This window comes from Tachypleus tridentatus, chromosome 6 (genome assembly GCF_004210375.1).
Source record: "Tachypleus tridentatus isolate NWPU-2018 chromosome 6, ASM421037v1, whole genome shotgun sequence".
Lineage (NCBI taxonomy): Eukaryota > Metazoa > Arthropoda > Merostomata > Xiphosura > Limulidae > Tachypleus > Tachypleus tridentatus.
This window is the reverse complement of record NC_134830.1, coordinates 33,564,971-33,584,572: the sequence shown is the minus strand read 5'-3', so window position 1 is coordinate 33,584,572 and position 19,602 is coordinate 33,564,971. Positions and strand designations below refer to the sequence as shown.

The following is a 19,602-nucleotide window of genomic DNA, read 5'->3' as shown; positions in this document are numbered from 1 at the left end:
CGCCCCCACGGCTGAAAGGGCGAGCATGATTGGTGTGACGGGGAATCGAACCCGTGACCCTCAGATTACGAGTCGAGTGCCTTAACCCACCTGGCCATGCTGGACCAACATGATGGGAGACTATATTTGGGGGCTGATACGTGAAAGTGATTTACATTACAATCGCAAATCTCGAAAGACTACTTACTTCTAAACACTTATGTTCATTTTTGTATGACTTTAGTATAAATACATGTAAATTTTGATTCATATGTTGTTTTATTCACACCTTATGGAAATGTAAATGTGTAAATTTGCCTGTTTTTACATAGAAAATAGGTTAATTTCTAAATTTCATTATCCAGGTCACAAAAGCAAAGTTTGAAGGGAATAATGGCCATAAGCAATTAAGACATAACACATACTATCCAGGAACATAATTTGTGTTACTTTGTGTTATTTATCCTATACTTTATTTTTTACTTCACATCATACGACCATGAAACTAATGATTAAAATTATGCACTTTGCTCAGTCGTTTTCTGATAATATTAAACTGATTTATCGCTCATTGTTCTGTTTCTATACGATATAACTACACTTATCCATTTGTTTATAGAGTTGAATCTTTCCTCGCGACACTAAGTACGTCTGAAAGAATTGTTTTCATTCTTTGTGTGGAAAGTTTATTTTGTTTACAGTTGTTGAATGATCGTCATATGACGTGTAAACGTCACCAGCTAGTTACCTTTCTGTTAGGGATCGCAATAACCTTGTTATGTATTCATCACATATAGATATTTATCTTGAGCTCGTACTGTTTTCTTGTTGTCTTGAATGCGTTAACAACAAATCCACAAATTACCAACTTATTTTTATTCTTTCAACTGTCTACATATTACATCACACTGAGAAAATTTAATTGTTATTTTTTACGACTCGGTGTAAAGAACACGCCAAAAAATGGAGCGAAATAATTTTTTACGGAGAAAGATATTGAAAACCAGTTGTAATTAATATGATTAAGTGTAATAATGAATGTATTGATAGTTATATTTTATTTGGCTTCTAGAATATCAGGGAACGTGTAACTCACAAAGTGGGCTCGGCCTGGCCAGGTGGTTAAGGCGCTCGACTCGTAATCTGAGGGTCGCGGGTTCGAATCCCCGTCGCACCAAACATGCTTACCCTTTCAGTCGTGGAAGCATTATAATGTAACGGTCAATCCAACTATTCGTTGGTAAAAGAGTAGCTCAAGAGTTGGCGGTGAGCGGTGATGACTAGTTGCTTTCCCTCTAGTCTTTCACTGCTAACTTAGCCTTGCGCGAAATTCCAAACAAACAAATCACTTACCGATGGCATTTTCCATGAGTAAAATATTTTGTTGTAGGACGAAATCCCTTCATAATATATATATATATTGAAGTGGTAACTGATTACACAGAAAATAAAAAATTGGGCATATGTTTCGATATTTTAAACAGTAAATACTCCTTTAAACGAAAACACGAAGAAAATGAGAGTATATATATATATTTTTGTAAAAATTAATACATTTTGATAGAGTTAAGTAGTGGTTGAGAGCTGAACTAGCTTGTTTAGATAACTGGATGGGACACTTCATACTAGTATAATTCGTCTTCTGTGCTGTCAATTAGTGCCTTTCTACCATACTGGGGTCTGGAATGCTAACTTCAAGAGGTAAGTTTTTGTCTTACTTACTCCCAGGTGGTAGTACCTTATTTTCTAATTCTTATTTTTATTTCAATTATTTTTTCGTCTTTACTTTGGAGAGCAGTCACCTTCCCACAACTGTCTGGAAGCAGTGAAGGGTGAAATAGATGTGGAACGTTGTGGGCTTCAACACCCGCATATTGCTCTCCTAATTTCTATTTCGATATATATATATTGCTACTCTTTTATTTCTTATGTGACATTGGCAAATAGAGGTTAAGATTGATAGACAATGTATCCCCACCGCAATGTGGGTCCTATTTCTTCAGTCGCCTCCAAAACCTAGGATACATTTTATAATTCCACACTTTAGTTTGCACCCCGGGATCTTCTCAATTAGTGCAGCGTTTTTTTGTTTAATTAATTTTTGTTTCGGGTTGTTTTTTAAGTTACAACAAACTAATATATATACAGTAGAAACACGTATAGCATTTTTAGTGAATCCTATGTCGATTGTTTTCTGATAGTACGAACTAAATAGAACACTTATTTAGTCAAATACAATGTCTACCATTTTGTAAGACACTATTTTAGAAAACAACAACAACTTTAGTCGCTAAAGCATTTGACAGTAAGCCTTTCATGATAAACATGGGAGACAAATTGTATATTGTTAGCAATATAGTACAAGTTAAAAGGGTATTATACCATTGATAAACTACTACACGCTACAATATGCAGTATAAAACAGACGGTGGGTTGACACTATATTTATGATAAATTGAATCAGAATACAATGGATAGAAAAACTTCTCTTTGTATGTTTTGTTCTTTTTTTTTCAAGTAGCTAAACAACATTTAGATAAAAATTAGTGAACTAGCAACAGGCAGTAATATTATTCCGAGAAAAAAAAAGTTTAAAGAACTGAACTTTAAATATAAACATAGTCATTTGAGTTTTAGATACGTTTTATTCATGACTTAGCCGGTGTATTACGTTTTTTTACCTCATTAAGGTTGATAAACGTCTTTGTGGGTTAAAGTAAAACATTTTATGTACTGTTTAACTCTCTCATGCGGCAGTTCTGCTGAATTATTAAAAAGAATTATAAAGAAATGGTAAATATAGCTTGTTTGTGATTTTAGTTTAAAATGTTCTATTAATCCATACCTTTTAATTATTTACTGGAAGTATGCTGTGTAAAGCAACTTAATGTTTCTGTTACTTTATTAAACACTGCTTGCAAAAATATAAACTTAACCCAATAAACAACTTATAATGTAATATTACTGCCTGTTTAAAAATCGTCTTGTTTTGCGATTAAAGTTACAACATGGTTAATATTGGAAACGTATGTAGAGCGAATAAAATAAAACATGAAATCTTACTACAATAATTTTATGAAACTTCTCAAACCAGGATATTTAGATGATAGTAATAAGTAAACAAGGAACAAACGGACAAATGAATTTTGATCTTTTATTCTTCAAAATTTATAAGAAAGGTTGATGGTTGATCTTCGACATTTATCTTTTTCTTCCGAGAAAGTCATGTTGTTTAATCACAAAATGTTCTGTAATCCAAAGCATGTTCTCCTGGTCTCTCAATAACCTACCAAACGTCTGCAACGGACAAAATAAATGAATCTTCTTCACGGATCTTGAACGTCTGTGGTTAATATAATGATGCCTAACTCTGCCGGAAATAAATAACGCAGTATTTTTAACACCTTCCAAATAATTCATTTATTAATTTCTGAAGACAGCAGTACTGCGCTAAAACTAATGATGTGGGGACATTTGATATGTATATTGAGCCACCGGTACAACTGGTTAGCGTATGGAATCCTTTTGACCTCAACGGTTGGTTTCTGATTGATGATGCTGTCCTATACAATAGGAAGTTATTACTATTGCTTTATCCCAAGTTTGCCGGTACAAGAAGAAATTACTACACGAAAATGTAGCAAAAAATGCTGATTTACGTTCATAACTGATAATTTTCTAATAATAGCAAAAATTCTCATTATAGGAGTAATCATAACGTATTATTTCAGGCTGGATCATCTACGAGTTATCATATTGTGACATCCGTGTACATAGTAGTTGTAAACAACACTTAATTAGGAAGCAATAATAAATAATTCCTTCTTATTGCTATAAAAGTAACTAGATAACTTATTGTGAGCTACGTATGGTAAACTTAACAGTAACAATATATTATTTTTTGTTATACTGAGTTACGAAGTACGTTACTGTTGGTTACGTACAGTAAATATAAGAGTAACAACACATTTCTTTTGTTATACTAAATTACTAAGTACACCAGTTACTAGATAAATAGTGACGTTTATATTGTGTACCCTAGTGGCACATTGGTATGTCTCAGAACTCACACCGCTAGAAAATGAGTTTCGATACTCGTGGTGGGCAGAGCACAGATAACCCTTTGTATAACTTTGTGCTTAATTGAACAAAATATTATATTCTTGTAAGCTGCAGTTGGATACTACATTTTGCTTCTTATAACTTTTGTCATTATATTTTTTTCATCTGATTCACTTGCAGAAATATACTAAGACACGTGTCGTTACTACATTTGGATCACTCAACTTACTGTTATTTTAATTGTTACAACCATAATCTTAAATTGTTACACGTATAATCTCACTAGCTTGGTTTCAACAACAGTTTTAAAAGTTTTTTTTTTACAAACTTATATCAAAATCAGTTAATAATTCATCAACTTCTCGACACGTTTAAATGCTTCATTATTTGTTAGTTTCTGACTGTATAATATTTAAGATAACATTTTAAATTCCTAATAAGGGCGAATAGACAGGGCATCGAGCAGTAGAAGTTCTAAATGTTCATTTCCAATTAAGATTTAGGCAATTTTTATGTTCGAATATTTGGATTGTGGCATCTGTGCGCTTATGATGTCATAAAGAAAGATGAAACTAGATCGGTAGAGAAAAATAAACATTCCAACATTTAAATATCTAAAAGACATATAAATACAAAAAAGAGAGAATGAAATCATACATTTAGTAAAAATATTAAGTTGCTTTCATGTTAAGTTGCACTCAAATGAATGAATTGTCTAATTTTAGATACGTTTTAAACTGAATAGATTTTACCTGAATTGAACAGTTTTTGATAGTATGAGAATCAATATGCGTTAAAGGTTTTCTATCCGAGAGGGGGCCAAAGGCCATCTGGAAGGGAAACCTGTTTTAACCATTCGCATCAGTATACAGTAGTGAGCTGTCAGTCAGTCAGTTAGTAGACACTAAAATGACATCACATAAGGGACATTTAACGTTACAATTTTTACTGTTGTGACGTCAGTAAAACGTGCGCATGCTAGGAACCACGAAAATAATTATGCTCTCTGTAGGCTACAACACAGCATGATATATGAATTTCAAAAGCAAGACAGAAAAATACTTGCTACAGTTAATTTTGATTTTATTCACTCTTAAAACAGAAGACTTTTGGGGACCCTACTGAAGTACTTCCAGTCTGATAAAAAGTCTCAGTTTACAATTACAAAATTTGGGAAGATACAGTTATGAAAAAATCCAAGCCGACACATTAATTACTGCAGTAGTTACTAGATGGCAACACGTTACCCGAGTACGAATTTTATTTATTACTTTAAACGCAGTTTCGTTTTGTAGATTATACGTTAGTCAGAAACATTACAGTTAAGAAAGAAAATGTGAGTAGCAGATATAGAATGTGACGTCAAAAAGGATTCAACAGATTTATATATATATATAACAGATATAACACATGATGTAAAAAAATCAACCTACATCTATATGTACCCGCATATAATTCAACAATAGTAGTTGTAACACATGGCACAGACTCACTAAATTTGTCTGTACAACCCTATATTACTAAATAATAGCAGATATAACATTTATATTGAAAGAAAGACTAAATACCCGTGTATTGAGTGTGACACTCGAATTACAGTTATAAAATATGACGTAGAGTAAGACTCAATACATCTGTATACCCTCTTGTGGCGCAGTAATAGTGGGTTAACAAAGCACACCAAGCCCCTAAAAGTTGGGTTTTCATTACTGTGAAGACCAGGCATGGACATGTGGTTAAGGCACTCGACTCGTAATACGAGTGTCGCGGGTTCGGATCCCCATCACACCAAACATATTCGTCCTTTCAGCTGTGAGGGCGTTATAATGTTCGGTCAATCCCACTATTCGTTGGTAAAAGGGTAGCCCAAGAGTTGGCGGTGGGTGGTGGTGACTAGCTGCTTTCCCTCTAGTCTTACACTGTTATATTATAACATATTTCCTACTACTATACCTTTTCCATAATTCTTCTGTTCAGTTACACATACAAATGTTTTTCTGTTGCTCCGTTGTACCAGTATTTTTTAACTGTCGCTCTGTTGATCGACTAAGAAGACTGTTTATTTCTCCAGAAAAAGTTTGTTTGTTCGTTTTTGAATCTTCGCACAAAACTACACGAGGGCTATCTGCGCTAGCCGTTCCTAATATAGTCATCACCACCCACCGCTAACTCGTGGGCTACTTTTCTACCAACGAATAGTGAGATTGACCGTAACATTATAATGACCCCACAGCTGAAAGAGCGCGAATGTTTGGTGTGACGGGGATTCGAACCAGCAACCCTCAGATTACCTCTACAAAAATAATGTATTCCTTCTCTTATATTCCCCTTAAGTTGATTAAAGAAATAAATTCATGTTTCTGTCACGAAAGGATTTTCACGCTTTTAATCCGTCATTTCTGGTAAGAATAAATTTCCTCTTTGCTTCAAAAAATTCTCACCTTTTGCCGAATAATCACGTATATCCTATTCTCCATACAATTTTATTCTTCAAATAGCCCTCTAAGCAACGTAAAAGTGTTTTGTTATGTGACGTAAAGCATTGTTTCTTACATGACGTTTGGCATCTTACTTTTTACTTTTTTATTTTATAGTGTTTACATTTCCTTTGTTTATTTTACAGTATTTACTGTTTGTTTTTGTTTGTTTTGTTTTTTACTATATAATATTTACTTTGTACTCTCTCTCTTTTTCTGAATATGTTATATTTCCTTACAGGAAAAGGTTTATCTTGATAGAAAACTAGATATTTCATTGGTTGTTACAAAGAAAGACAAACGAAAGGAAATTCTCTCACAGAAATTGATTCGAGCGATTAGACAGGAAGAGAAAAGTACAACGTTGTTCGAGACAGATACAGAACAAATAACAGATGAAGTACAGAAGATATTACAGAAAATAATACATTTATCAGTTAAACAGGAAGACAACAATTAGAAAGTATTTCCAAAATATCACATATATCAGCTAGTTAAACAGGGAAATGATAGATAATATTATATAGAAATATACTATTCATATTAAATAGGACGAATTCCTTGATAAAAAAAAAATCATTTATAACATTGTTCAAGAGGAAGACAACAGTTCATATATATTAAGCCTAACAAATTTATTTATTTAGATAAACAGTGGTGCTGTAGAAGGACAGAGTTCCTATCCTGATTCGTAAACTGGAACGTGACGATTTAAAAAAAAATCGATAACATCACTAAATTACAGTTAACTAGGGCTACGGAAGTTGTAAAAAAATACCATTTCCATTGCTCTTGTAAATTAAAAATATTGCTAAGACGATCTTCCAACATGGACATCTCGTAACAACTGGGTATTGTAATTTTTTTTAGTATAAATATGTTTCATACACCTAATATCAAATAGTTACAACACTGCTTCACAGGGACGTTGAATAGCAGTTGTTAATAACACAATTATATCAGGGACCAGTGACGAATGGCCTTATTAAGTGGATTATCAGTATCATTTTGATTCAACATACCTGGTATATATATGTATATCCTGTTACTTATTAAAAGCTAGCTTGGACGTTTTACATCATAGAATTTTCATAAAGTTCGTTGCACTCGGTGTATTTGTTGGTCATAATTAATTGTGATAAAACATCTAGAATTTTTTGTTTGTGCAGTAGTTGGAAGTGACTTGTGTTTTAGTACACGTGGAGTTTTACTTATATTTTTCGCTTATTCTGATTAAACCTTTTTGACTTTGTTGCTACATCATTTCCTAATTAAATGTTTAACAATTGAGGTCTTTCTACACGAACTTGTCGGCAGACATTTTAATATTAGTACAGAACCAAAATAATTAATTTAAGAAAATAATTACCAGCCTTATCAGTTGCTTCCTTCAACATGTTGACTAACGAACTATCAGATTGTATCAGCTTCGTGCAGTCGTTTCTAACATGCGTGCTCGAGAAAACACCCACACCTACAGTTGGACAAATATGCATGTAGACCTGGCAAGATAAACTTATGTAGTCAATATACAGAGGCGTAGGAAACAAAATGTATATGTTTGTGCATGTGGGTCGATGGGAAACTTTGGAAGTGAATCAAGCTTTCCAGAAGTACAGGAAATAGTTATTTTACCCTTGAATTAGAAGTCAAGATACGATGTATGTCAGTGAAAAATAAATACAATTGAAATTAACGTGTAGAATAAATAGTTTAATGATGAACGTATGTTATATTTTACTTTTTTATTTCATTCTGTTTTTTATTGTCTATTTCCAGTCACAAAATTCATTTCAGGGTATCCATCTTTTATGGTGAGTTATTATTTTGGATCAAAAACTCAGTTCAAGTTAGGAGAGGCAAAACTAGTGCTGCCTCCTTGCGTTGGAAATGTAGGACCCTAGCTTCACTGTTCTGATGCCAATGGTGTAAATACAAGCCATATTACACACAAACACGTGAACATTTTCAAACATTGGTAGATTTCTTGATTATATGTTGCATTAAGATATAACAAATAAGACGGGATAGTCATGCTGAAATGGAATGAGCTACAATACGATATTGTAGGGTATAGAGTTAAACAATAATAGATGTTGAATTTACTAACATTGTTTATTTCAAAATGTTTTAGTTTTTGTTTAAGTGAAGCCATAAAAATCAAATGAAAATATAATCGGAATCGAACTTTTTGTGTGAAAACTCTAAAGGCAGTTTTTTTCACTGGAGAACACGATCACAATTGCTTTCGCTCTCGATGAAAGTTTTATGAGTTTCTCTTGTACCAAAGTTAATGTTCTGCGATTACAGTCCAGTATGGACGTTGTAAAAGCGGAATTATATTGAGTTCTATTTCAATTATTCAATAAAATTCCAATAAAGAGCATGTAATATACAACCACAACATGTTGTTTTCAATGAAAACTTTATGAGATTTTCACTTCATTAAGTGGGTTGTGATTAAATCAATCTTGAAACGTCTTTATTTCATTTCATCAAAATTCTCTAGAACATTCCTAAAGGAAACAGTTTGAGTATTACGGTCGATATCCACTCTACCGTAATTCTTATCCTCTCATCTGTTGACTCTCCATCACATTCTACAATGTGTATTATTTGGTGCTCTGGTTTAATGGATAAAGTTGAAACTTTAACTGCTGGATACAACAAACCTGTAGCCGTGAGCGAAAATTGAGTTTCGTCTTTTGCGAGATTTCCTACTTTCTGTGACGTAAGTATTTTTCTTAATCTTAGAACTACAGATTCGTCCATATGGTTCCTACTATTAGTAAAATATAGGTTAGTCACACACGCAAATTGATTAAAAACACTACTAATAATACTATTAATCTCACCAGTTGCTACGTACTTTAAATAACAAATGAGTGATTTCTCTGAATTATTTTAGGCCGGTTCTTTATGTAAAGTATTGTAGCAGGTAATGGTAAAATTAGTCAGTATTATGCAGTATGTAGATCAAACTGGTTGTGAACGGTATGAACAGAATCTCTGTAATTTCTTTGTTAATATAAACCTTTGTAAAATAATTATTAAGAACTTTTAATAGCACAGCACTGAACTTCCTCGTAAGGAGTATATGTTCATTAACACGTGGCTTTGAAATAGATGCCCTAAATGAAGCACCCGTTAGAACACCTGTGTTTTAACAAACTATAATTAACATTACTCATCCTAACACTAACCGTTTATTATATTCTATTCATGGCCTAAAATAGAAAATAAGTTGCGTTCATTATTTATGAGTTCAAACAAATTCCTATCTAAAAGACTGTAGAAACCACCGTTTTTGCAGTTCTGGTATTAATATACTTTCCATGAATGTTTTCCGAGTGTTTAACTTTTTTTTTAACCAGTTCTGATAATTTTTCGTAATTTACATTCGCGTTTAAAAAATACACCATACCTTAACATTAAAATATTCATCGAAAGTTTCAACCAACTTATAAGACATGTTATTATATGATGAATAGGGTACAACATCAAACGCCCATAGTTAAGGAGGCCAAGAAAACTAAAGAAGTGCTGTTTTATATTTGCTAACCTGCTTATTATTGAAAAAAACGAAGTAAATGCACCTTTAATTAATATACCGTTCTTTTGTTTTCTTTACAAAACCTAACGCATAAATCTATTCAAATTTGAATTTAGAGCTCTAATGAATCAATGTTCGTCTAGAAAAAGGACAGCGTCTTCAGTGGAATAAAACAAGTAAAGTCCGGTAAATTGAAAGAAAACAACAACAACAAGAGAATAAACAACATATTTTACTTCTAATTCAGAATTTCTTTTATCAGTTGTTATTTTAATTATATCACGAGCAAAGCTTTACTGGACTGCTTGGTTCTGTTGCTTTTTTTGCGAGACAGTAACAAAACCAAACATACAATGATAGGAGATATATACATGTATATCATCTTAAAATTGACTTTATATGAAATTACAATTCCAAAATATGGTGCATTTGTTTTAGAACTTTCGGTTTTATTACCCATATACTTAAAATGGCAGCGCCTATTCGTGCGTGAAAAGCTTTTTAAATTTCTTTAAATTGTGCAAAAACGAAATGAATAGTAGGGAAGTATGGACGACGTCACCAAATGCAATTGGAAAGGCAATTGGGGAATGAACCTGTTATCCCTCAGAGCCCCGTCTCAGACAGCAGTGTTCACACCTCAAGATTTTGTGTGTGAATTCCTTCGATTTTTATTATAGGCGCTTAGAGTACTGGTACCATCACCCTGTTGAATTTGAATACTTGCTTCTGATACCCAGGTGTGGAAAGTATCGCTTGGTTTGGTATTTCTTGCTAAATACGTTGATGTAAGTAGCCTAGACAGGTCATTTAACGTGTTAGTTACTTTAAGTAGCCAGTATTGTCTTTAGATTTGTGCATTCAAATAGAAGATACCATAACCAAAAGAATATTTTTTACACGAAGCACAAGGTTCCCTTCTAGTACAAAATTATAAATAAGTTTCATTTAAGTTTTATTACTTATATTTTATCACACAAACGTAGCTCATCACTGTTTTACTTTCTAAATATTTTGTTTCGATTAACATTATTATAAAATCATTCAAAACAAATTTTAAAAAGACCAAATATTTCTACATTAAAAGCTTATTACAATAATATTATAGAATAAAGAACACTGAGTGATTAAAAACGTTGATTAAAGCGCCGTCTTATGGAAACAATTGTAATAATTGCCATTAATTTTCTGTTATACCTTTTCCAGCTTTATCTTTGGGACTGTCGAAGCCATGACATCTTTTGTCATGCTTTATGCAATATTGTATTTCAATCCACTTATTTTAATTAACAAAACACTGGGCCAAGCAAGAAAAATATTTACACTTCACTTCAAAGATGACACGTTTTGGGCTACATCGATAAGTACGCCACACTTAGTAAATGTTAGAAAACTGTACAGTAAAACCTCCGCAGGCGCCTAGCTCTTATCAGTTGTTTGAGTTTGTGAAGTGTTCAAATTCACTGTCTTTTCTCTCTCTCATTTAATTACGTATGTATGTTTGACTGGAGCGAAGCTGAAAGGGAGAGAGTTCCATTAATCATGAGTTTTCCGAGCTTTCTGATTGATCTCTTGAGAAAGACTTTCTCATTTCTATTATCTTTAGGTCTCTCTCAACATAATATTTCACTGAGTATTTTCGAACAAATGTAAACACACTTACATTCAGGGTCCCGCGCACTTAAAAGCTGGACGCGAGCACGTAGATACAAAGTTGATGTTACGCCTAAGTTATTGCTAATACTGTAACCTAGCAACAAAAAAAACAGACCAATAATAAAGTATTTATAATATTTATATTGTACGTTATTAATTTCACAGAAGAAGCAAATTTACTCTGTTGTCAGAATTGTGATGTTTAATTTCGATCTGAATAACTGAAAGTTTTTTAATTATTAATAATCCGAATTAAATAAATATTATAGATATAAGTTTTGAAAACTAAAAACTATGATTTTGATTACGGGTAAAATTTTCGAATCAAAGTTAGAGATACTCAGCTGCGTGAAGTGGATACGCTTTCGAAAAAGAAAAAAACTACATGTAAATATAAAAAATGACAAAACAGCTCAAATAAGTCCCGGTACTAGTAACGCTTTAAAAAATAAGTTTCGGTACTCAGTACTGGTGAGTACTGGCAAAATTTTACCCCTGATCTTGGTCAAAACGTTTCTTTTTATAGTTTATATTAAGCTATCGATGTGTTTGCTAAACATCACTTTCGACTATCCGAATATTTTTTACCCTAGCTCTATTTTTTACCATTACTTGTATGCATATGCATTTTATTCGTGTTTAAATAAACTTCCATTATTTAATACGGCTATAAAAGTTTTGTTACTAAGTCGTATGGGAATGAATGACTTATTAATCTCATTATTCTAATGTTAAAAGACTATCGATACGCATGTTTGAAATGCCTACCTTTCCATTTCTCTGTCAGTGCACATTATGCATGGAATATCGACATTTAATGATTGTGGAAAAGTTCAATACTATTTACTGATGTTAAAAACAAACAAACAAACAATAAAAACAAACTTAATTCGTAAAGATGCTGGTTCTGTTAAATAATGTTTGATAACACAGTTCAAATCAATTTTTACACTTACTCTGGGAATAGCCGTAAGCTTTAAAAACATAATCATTATAGAAGAAATATAACTATGACGAATCAATTTACACTTTTAATTAAACATTATTCTTCATCCCATTATAGAGCCGTAAGACTTGTTAAATTCAATTAACTGATTAAAACTAACGCTTTCAGAAAATAATATATTCTAGCAAAAAATGTATAATCATTTGCCCACAACTGAGTTAGGCTTAAATATTAGAACACTGAAATACCCTATTGACAATAACTTTCAGGTTAAAAAAAGGCTTAATTTAAGCATCGTTACTGTTTATTCTATAGACGATATTGAATTTCTATAACAAAGTTAACGTTTTGAGCCAAAAAGAGTTTTATTAGTAACGGAGTAACTTAAAAGTATTTTGAAAGTATTTTCAAATCCCACTTTTATGGTACTGGGTATTATTAAAACAAATAGCACTAGGAAAAATGAATATTCATAATTAAAAAACAACAACAACAAAAACTTACCTAAAGAGTTCATGAATTTTCTTTAGGCAAATAAAAATTTCGATACATTTGTATGTAAAGTTTATTGACAACTGTTAACTAGATTAAGTTATATAATTCATTTTAATGTCACACATCTACCAATATCGTTTAAAAAAACACACGAGCCATCGAATATTTTCATACAGAAATGTTTGTTTATCTGTTTGTATTTAAGTAAAAAGTTAGACAATAATGTCTGGGATGTGCAAACTACGGGTATCAGAACTCGGTTTTTACCGTTATAAACCTTTAGATTTAATGCTCTGCCATCGGAGAGGCAGATAAAGAAAAGAAAATGAAAACCCACAATAGGAAGATGTAAATAAAGAAAAATACCAATAAAACTAAAAAAAGAAATATACTTTCACCTATTATTCAGAGAACCTTGATTGTTAAAATATCTAGTTGTGAAATCAACAGGAAAGAAGGAACGGGTAAAAGCCAACTACTAAGTAAGTTTCGCATAAAAGCAAATCAACAAGAACTACCAGAATGTGGTACTTAAAATTTGGTTCATCATCTGGAGTACCTTCATTTCTTTCTCTTTTTCGTATTGCTGGAAAATATAATTGTGATGGTTACGTTCACTGGCGAAACTGGGTGCGTTACGTAACCATAGTTGTTTGAATTTTGCTCAAAGCTACACGAGGGTTATCTGCACTTGCCGTCCCTAATTTAGCAGTGTAAGACTAGAGAGAAGGAAGCTAGTCATCACCACCCACCATCAACTCTTGGGCCACTCTTTTATCAACGATTAGGAGATTGACCCTCACATTATAACGCCCCCACGGCTGAAAGGGCGAGCATGTTTAGTGTGACGGGGATTCGAACCCGCGACCCTTTAAGCGCTTTAACCTTCTAGCCATGCCGGGCCAACTATAGTTTCGTAACATCTAATAACAACTATTGTTGCGGTTAGTAAGTGGACATAACATTGACGTAATAATGCTGGTTTAAAATTATTGTTAATAGTATTCTTTAAATTTTTGGAAAATGTGTAAAAATAACTACCTAACAAATGTGTATTTCATAAGATAATGGTTCCTTTGAGAAAAAATTGATTTCTAAAGCAACAACAACAACAACAAAAAAAGGTATATGAAAATATAAAAATCATTCTCTGTGTTGTAATCTAAAATTTATTTTGGCCCAATTGTAAATGTAATAAATGTCTATTGCCCTCTCATTGTTTTCACATACACTGAAAATATACATGTATCAATAGTTTGGGGCAATATAACTATTTTCTTTAGAGCAGAAATAATACAAATTTTTAAATGTATGCAATTTGTAAACTGGTGAGCAAAATAAATTTAGAAAAATTACAAAAATGAACAAACTAAAATTAAGCTACTATGAAGAGACCTTAACATCAGGTTCTCATGGCCAAGCTGTTAGGCGCTGCATTCGTCACACCACGTATGTCAGCCCTTTCAGCTGTGGGGGAGTTAAAATGTTACAGTCATTTCCACTGTTCGTTGGTAAAAAGAATAGCCCAAGAGTTGGTGGTAGGTGATGATGACTATCTGCCTTCCCTCTATTCAAGATCCCAAACTTTCTGGGTTAACGGCACCCTTGGAATCTCAGCAAATTTTTTTTCACGGCGCCCCTAGGCAAAAAGAAAAACCTAACAGTTTCGTTTAATAAGTAGTTAGGTCCTAACAACTTAGTAGCCGTTTGAAAGGATAATATACGTAACTTGGAAGTAAAACAATTTTTTATTTCAATTTTAAATAAACAGAATTACTAATGGAATGTGTGCATCTACTGGACAATCCAAAGCTTCTCCAACCTTGGAATCAGATTGGACACTGCCACCTTCATTTCCTGTTCCATACTAGATTTTCACTCGGTGCTTGCTTTTTATCACAGCAACTGCCGAAAACCCAGCTTTGCAGAGATATGATGTTGCAAATAAAATGAGGATTCGCTGAGCATTAGCACTTAGCAGCGGATATTCATCTTTTACAGATATCCAAAACTTAGTTAGTTCCATGCTGCCATATTTTGTTCCTAAAGTCTTGTCACAAGACAGCTCAATAAGATTTTATTCTTCTGCAGAGGTACATTCAGATGGAGCCTTAGCCTTGAATGGGTCTTGAATCCATTTAAACTTCTCCATATCTTCTGGAAAGTAATTTTCAAACCAGTCACTGAGCTGTGTGAGGTGATCCTCAAAAACAGGTTTTAGTTCGTGGGTCAAATCAACTTCATTGGATGTAATAAACTGGTGCAACAGGGGGAAACAGTTTTTGCTAATGTCGTCATTCATTTTTCTTCTCCATAATATAACTTTTTTTTTCTGAACACTGAAACCTTCTCTACAAGTTTCAGAATGTGTTTGTTGCCACTCTGCAGAGAGAGATTCAACACATTCAGTTTTCCAAAGAGATCGCACAGGCATGCTAATTTTAACAAAAATTAGTATCCAAGAGGTTTTTAGCACATTCGCGTTCTTCTTCTTTGAGATAAAAGTAGAGTTCTTGTCGTAATTCGAAAATATGGGATAGTACATTCCCATAGGAGATCTATCGCAAGCTACAGTATTACAACAAAGATATGTGCTCAGATTCTATATCCTCACACAGTTTTTAAAAAAATCTCGCCTTCTGTAGCCGAGTTTTTATAAAGTTCACCACTTTCCAGGACTTAGTTCAGTGGAGGACTCGATTGATTTGATGCAAGGGCTTCCGTGTGAATTCTGCAATGGATCAACAGTGTATCAAGAGCTTTGCTTCGTATGAGTGCCTGCAATCCTCCATAACAGCCAAACATGGAGCGACCACCATCGGTACAGACGCCAACGCACTTAGTCCAATCTAAGTTGTTTTCACACATAAAAGTGTCAAGGATCTAAAACAAGTCTTGAGCCTTTCTTTGTACCTGTAGTGATACGTTTACAAAAGAGAAGGTCTTCCACAATCAGCATCCACGAACTGTTTGTAGCAAGTCAAATGAGCATCCATCGCCTCATTCAGCTGTAACCCGAATTCCTTTTCTTTCATTTTTCAATTAGCTTATCGTTGAGGTCTCCAACCATGTATTGAATTCTACTACTGATAGTATTGTTGGATAAAGGCACCTTTAAAAGCAGTCTTCCCGCAAATTCACCAACCATAATGTTCACCATATCCACTGCAGCCGATAAAATCAGTTCTTCTGCGATGGTGTGAGGCTTTTTACATTTCGCGACTCTATATTACCTTGTAGGATGCTAGCAAAGCATTGCTTGGTATTAATGCTTGTTTCAAAATGTATCTTTTTGTTGTTTCAATTCTTTTAACTTTTTGGTAAAATAATCACGGGATTTTCTAGCCATGTTAGGATGATGGGTCTCTAAGTAGCGTTTTAGTTTACTCGGAAACATGCACTCTGGAAACAAAACTTTTAGACATAATACACACTGAGGACACTCTTCATGATTAACATCTACTGGAGTAAAACCAAAATCTAGATAACTATCGTCATATTTCCGGTATTTCCGTTTCTTCAGAACTTTTCTACTGGTCTGTGATTAGCAATCCTTTTCTTTACTCCCACATTTCTTATTAAAGTTCAAAAATTTTTCCATTTTTATGCACAAGGACTAAAAATCGACAAAATAATTCACTAAACTTCGCTAGACTTTGTAGACACGTGATTACAACACCCCTCAGTTATTTCAATTACTGCCGGACCCGGAGAGTCGACAGGTATTTATATAAAAGTTCTAAGAAACGAGAAACTTCGAGAAGTTACTGGCGTAGCCGAAAGTTCAAGTAAACAAAAACACATCTCAAACATTCGAAAACGTTGTACCCCGCTAGTACAGCGGTATGTTTCCGGATTTACAACGCTAAAATCAGCGGTTCGATTCCCTATGTTTTACTCGAAAATTTGAAATATCCCTCAGCACCCTAGGGCGCTGCGGCGCCCAATTTGGGAACAACTGCTCTATTCTTACACTGGTAAATTTGGGACGGCTAGTGCAGATAGCTCTCGTATAGCTTTGCATAAAATCCAAAACCGAACATTACGCCCGTAAACTAACATTAATATTCTAGACTTTTTGTAATTTTAAATTAATTCCATTTGAATTAATTAAAATGAAAGATACAGGATTACATTCAGTAATTTATTTCATTACACTTGATTAGTTTTTATAATTAATTACTGACTGTACGAATTAATTCTTTGAATTTAGAATTTCAGAATAAAATTGTTAAACAAAATATCTTTTCTACAAAATGCTTTCATGTAAGACTGTATTACACTAACATTATAGAGAGTATTTTAAATTTATCCTGAAACACTTCATTTAAATAACAGTTTTATATCTATCAGGATACACTTTGCCTAAATAGGTGCTTTACGGCCCGGTATGACCAGGTGGGTTAAGGCGTTGGACTCGTAATCCAAGGGTCGCGGATTCGAATCCCCGTCAGACCAATCATGTCCACACTTTCAGCCGTGGGGGCGTTATAATGTGACGGTCAATCCTATTATTCGTTGGTAAAAGCCCAAGAGTTGGCGGTGAGTGGTAATGACTAGCAGCTGCCTTTCCTCTAGTCTTACGCTGCAATATTAGGGACGGATAGCGCAGATAGCCCTCGTGTAGCTTTGCGCGAAATTCAAAAACAAACAAACAAGCTGCTTTATATATATATCAAGATACATTTTATACCCATAACAGCTTTATAACTATTTTGATAAACTTTGTGGGAAATAACACGAAATGTTATGATACATTCTTTTGTGATATATGTTATTCCAACAGCAACTTTATGTCTATCTGGTTTCACGTTATATTACATTAACTTTAGATCTATATTGATAAACATTGATTCTGTATCTGTCTTGATACACTTTAGTTAACATTAGCTTTATATCTATGTTGATATACTTTACGGGTATAAACGTATTTCTGTTTTGATACACGATATTGGGTAGTAACATTTGTTTCACTTAATATTTGTTATTTTCAAAAACGTGTTTTTACCTATCATGATGCTTATCATTTGAGCAATACGTTTCTGTTTATCTTAACATACGATATCTGAGCAGTAGTATTGTATTCTATAGTATACCTACTAAGAAATAAGTTACTTAGATATCAACTTTTTATACAATGTAATATATATTATCTTGATTTCAATCAATGGTTTTCAAAAGTCCCTGAATGCTTTTAAAGTGTTATATTCTACCTTTTCTTGTACGTTTTCTCTCTCTTTTCGGTTTATGTTTAGTGTCAAAATATAAATAACTCTGTTATACAAGAGAATATAACATGATTTAGAAGATATTAAAAAATATATATTATATACATTTAAAGTAACGTGGCTTATAGCGTAAGGAAAATCCGATTGGTGAAATTTCGGAACTACGCAAATAATCATGACATCACGTTTGCAGTTCTAACAAATTTCTCACACGCTTCAGGTTGTAGTGCCAAATTTCGTGAGACTAGTCAAAATTTTTGTTATCGCTAACTTGCAGAAATATAACTTTTATTACTACAAAGTCGTTCTCGTTTACGATAAATGCACTCAATTATCCCAGCCTTTCAATATCTCCTCCTGCACATTCCGTGTGTGCGAACCGTTCATTTACTTCCATGGGTAAAGTTGGGGAGTAACAGAGCGTGAACTCAGGAAAAATGTATTGGAAATACGAAACTAGTTATCCTTTTCCATAATCTCATCCTTCTCCTTAAAATTTAAACCGAAGCATATTATTTTCTATCTCATTAACCAGTTCTGGGGCTCAGCACGGAACGATGCTAATTGACTTAATTAACTCGGTGGAAAACTTTTCACCGTCAACTTACTTTTTTTATTTTGAGGGATTTCACAGATAACACACTGTCAGGCCCGGCATGGCCAAGCGTGTTAAGACGTGCGATTCGTAATCTGAGGGTCGCGGGTTCGAATCCCCGTTGCGCCAAACATGCTCGCCCTTTCAGCCGTGGGGGCGTGATAATGTGACGGTCAATCCAACTATTCGTTAGTAAAAGAGTAGCCCAAGAGTTGGCGGTGAGTGGTGATAACTAGCTGTCTTCCCTTTAGTCTTACACTGCTAAATTAGGGACGGCTAGCACAGATAGCCCTCGAGTAGCTTTGTGCGAAATTCAAAACAAACAAACACACTGCTCGTTAGGGAAAAGGCCGGTGTCATAAACTTTCCTCAAAAACTCGCTATCAATTAGATACAGGCATAGAAGTTTGGTAATAAACAAGGAAAGGAAATCTGTTTGTACTTTTTATTATTATTTTGAATTAATACTCGGAAAATCACCTCAACAAATCTTAGAAAAAAGCAAACAATTTTGTTTACACAGTTTCTGAACATTTTATCTACAGAGGGTAAAAATGCTTATTTTTGAGCCACGTTAAATACAGTTACTTCTTACAGATGAGATAAGTTTC

At 33.5% G+C, this 19,602-nt stretch overlaps 1 long non-coding RNA gene across 1 annotated transcript; it reads right to left on the bottom strand.

The window, feature by feature from the left end:
• Positions 1–3,119: 3,119 nt before the first annotated feature.
• LOC143252212 (uncharacterized) lies at positions 3,120–8,041 on the bottom strand. The gene is made up of 2 exons (XR_013028883.1): positions 7,888–8,041; positions 3,120–3,542 (listed from the first exon to the last, which is right to left on the bottom strand). It is a non-coding gene; the product is annotated as an uncharacterized LOC143252212 (long non-coding RNA).
• Between the last annotated feature and the right edge of the window lie 11,561 nt (positions 8,042–19,602).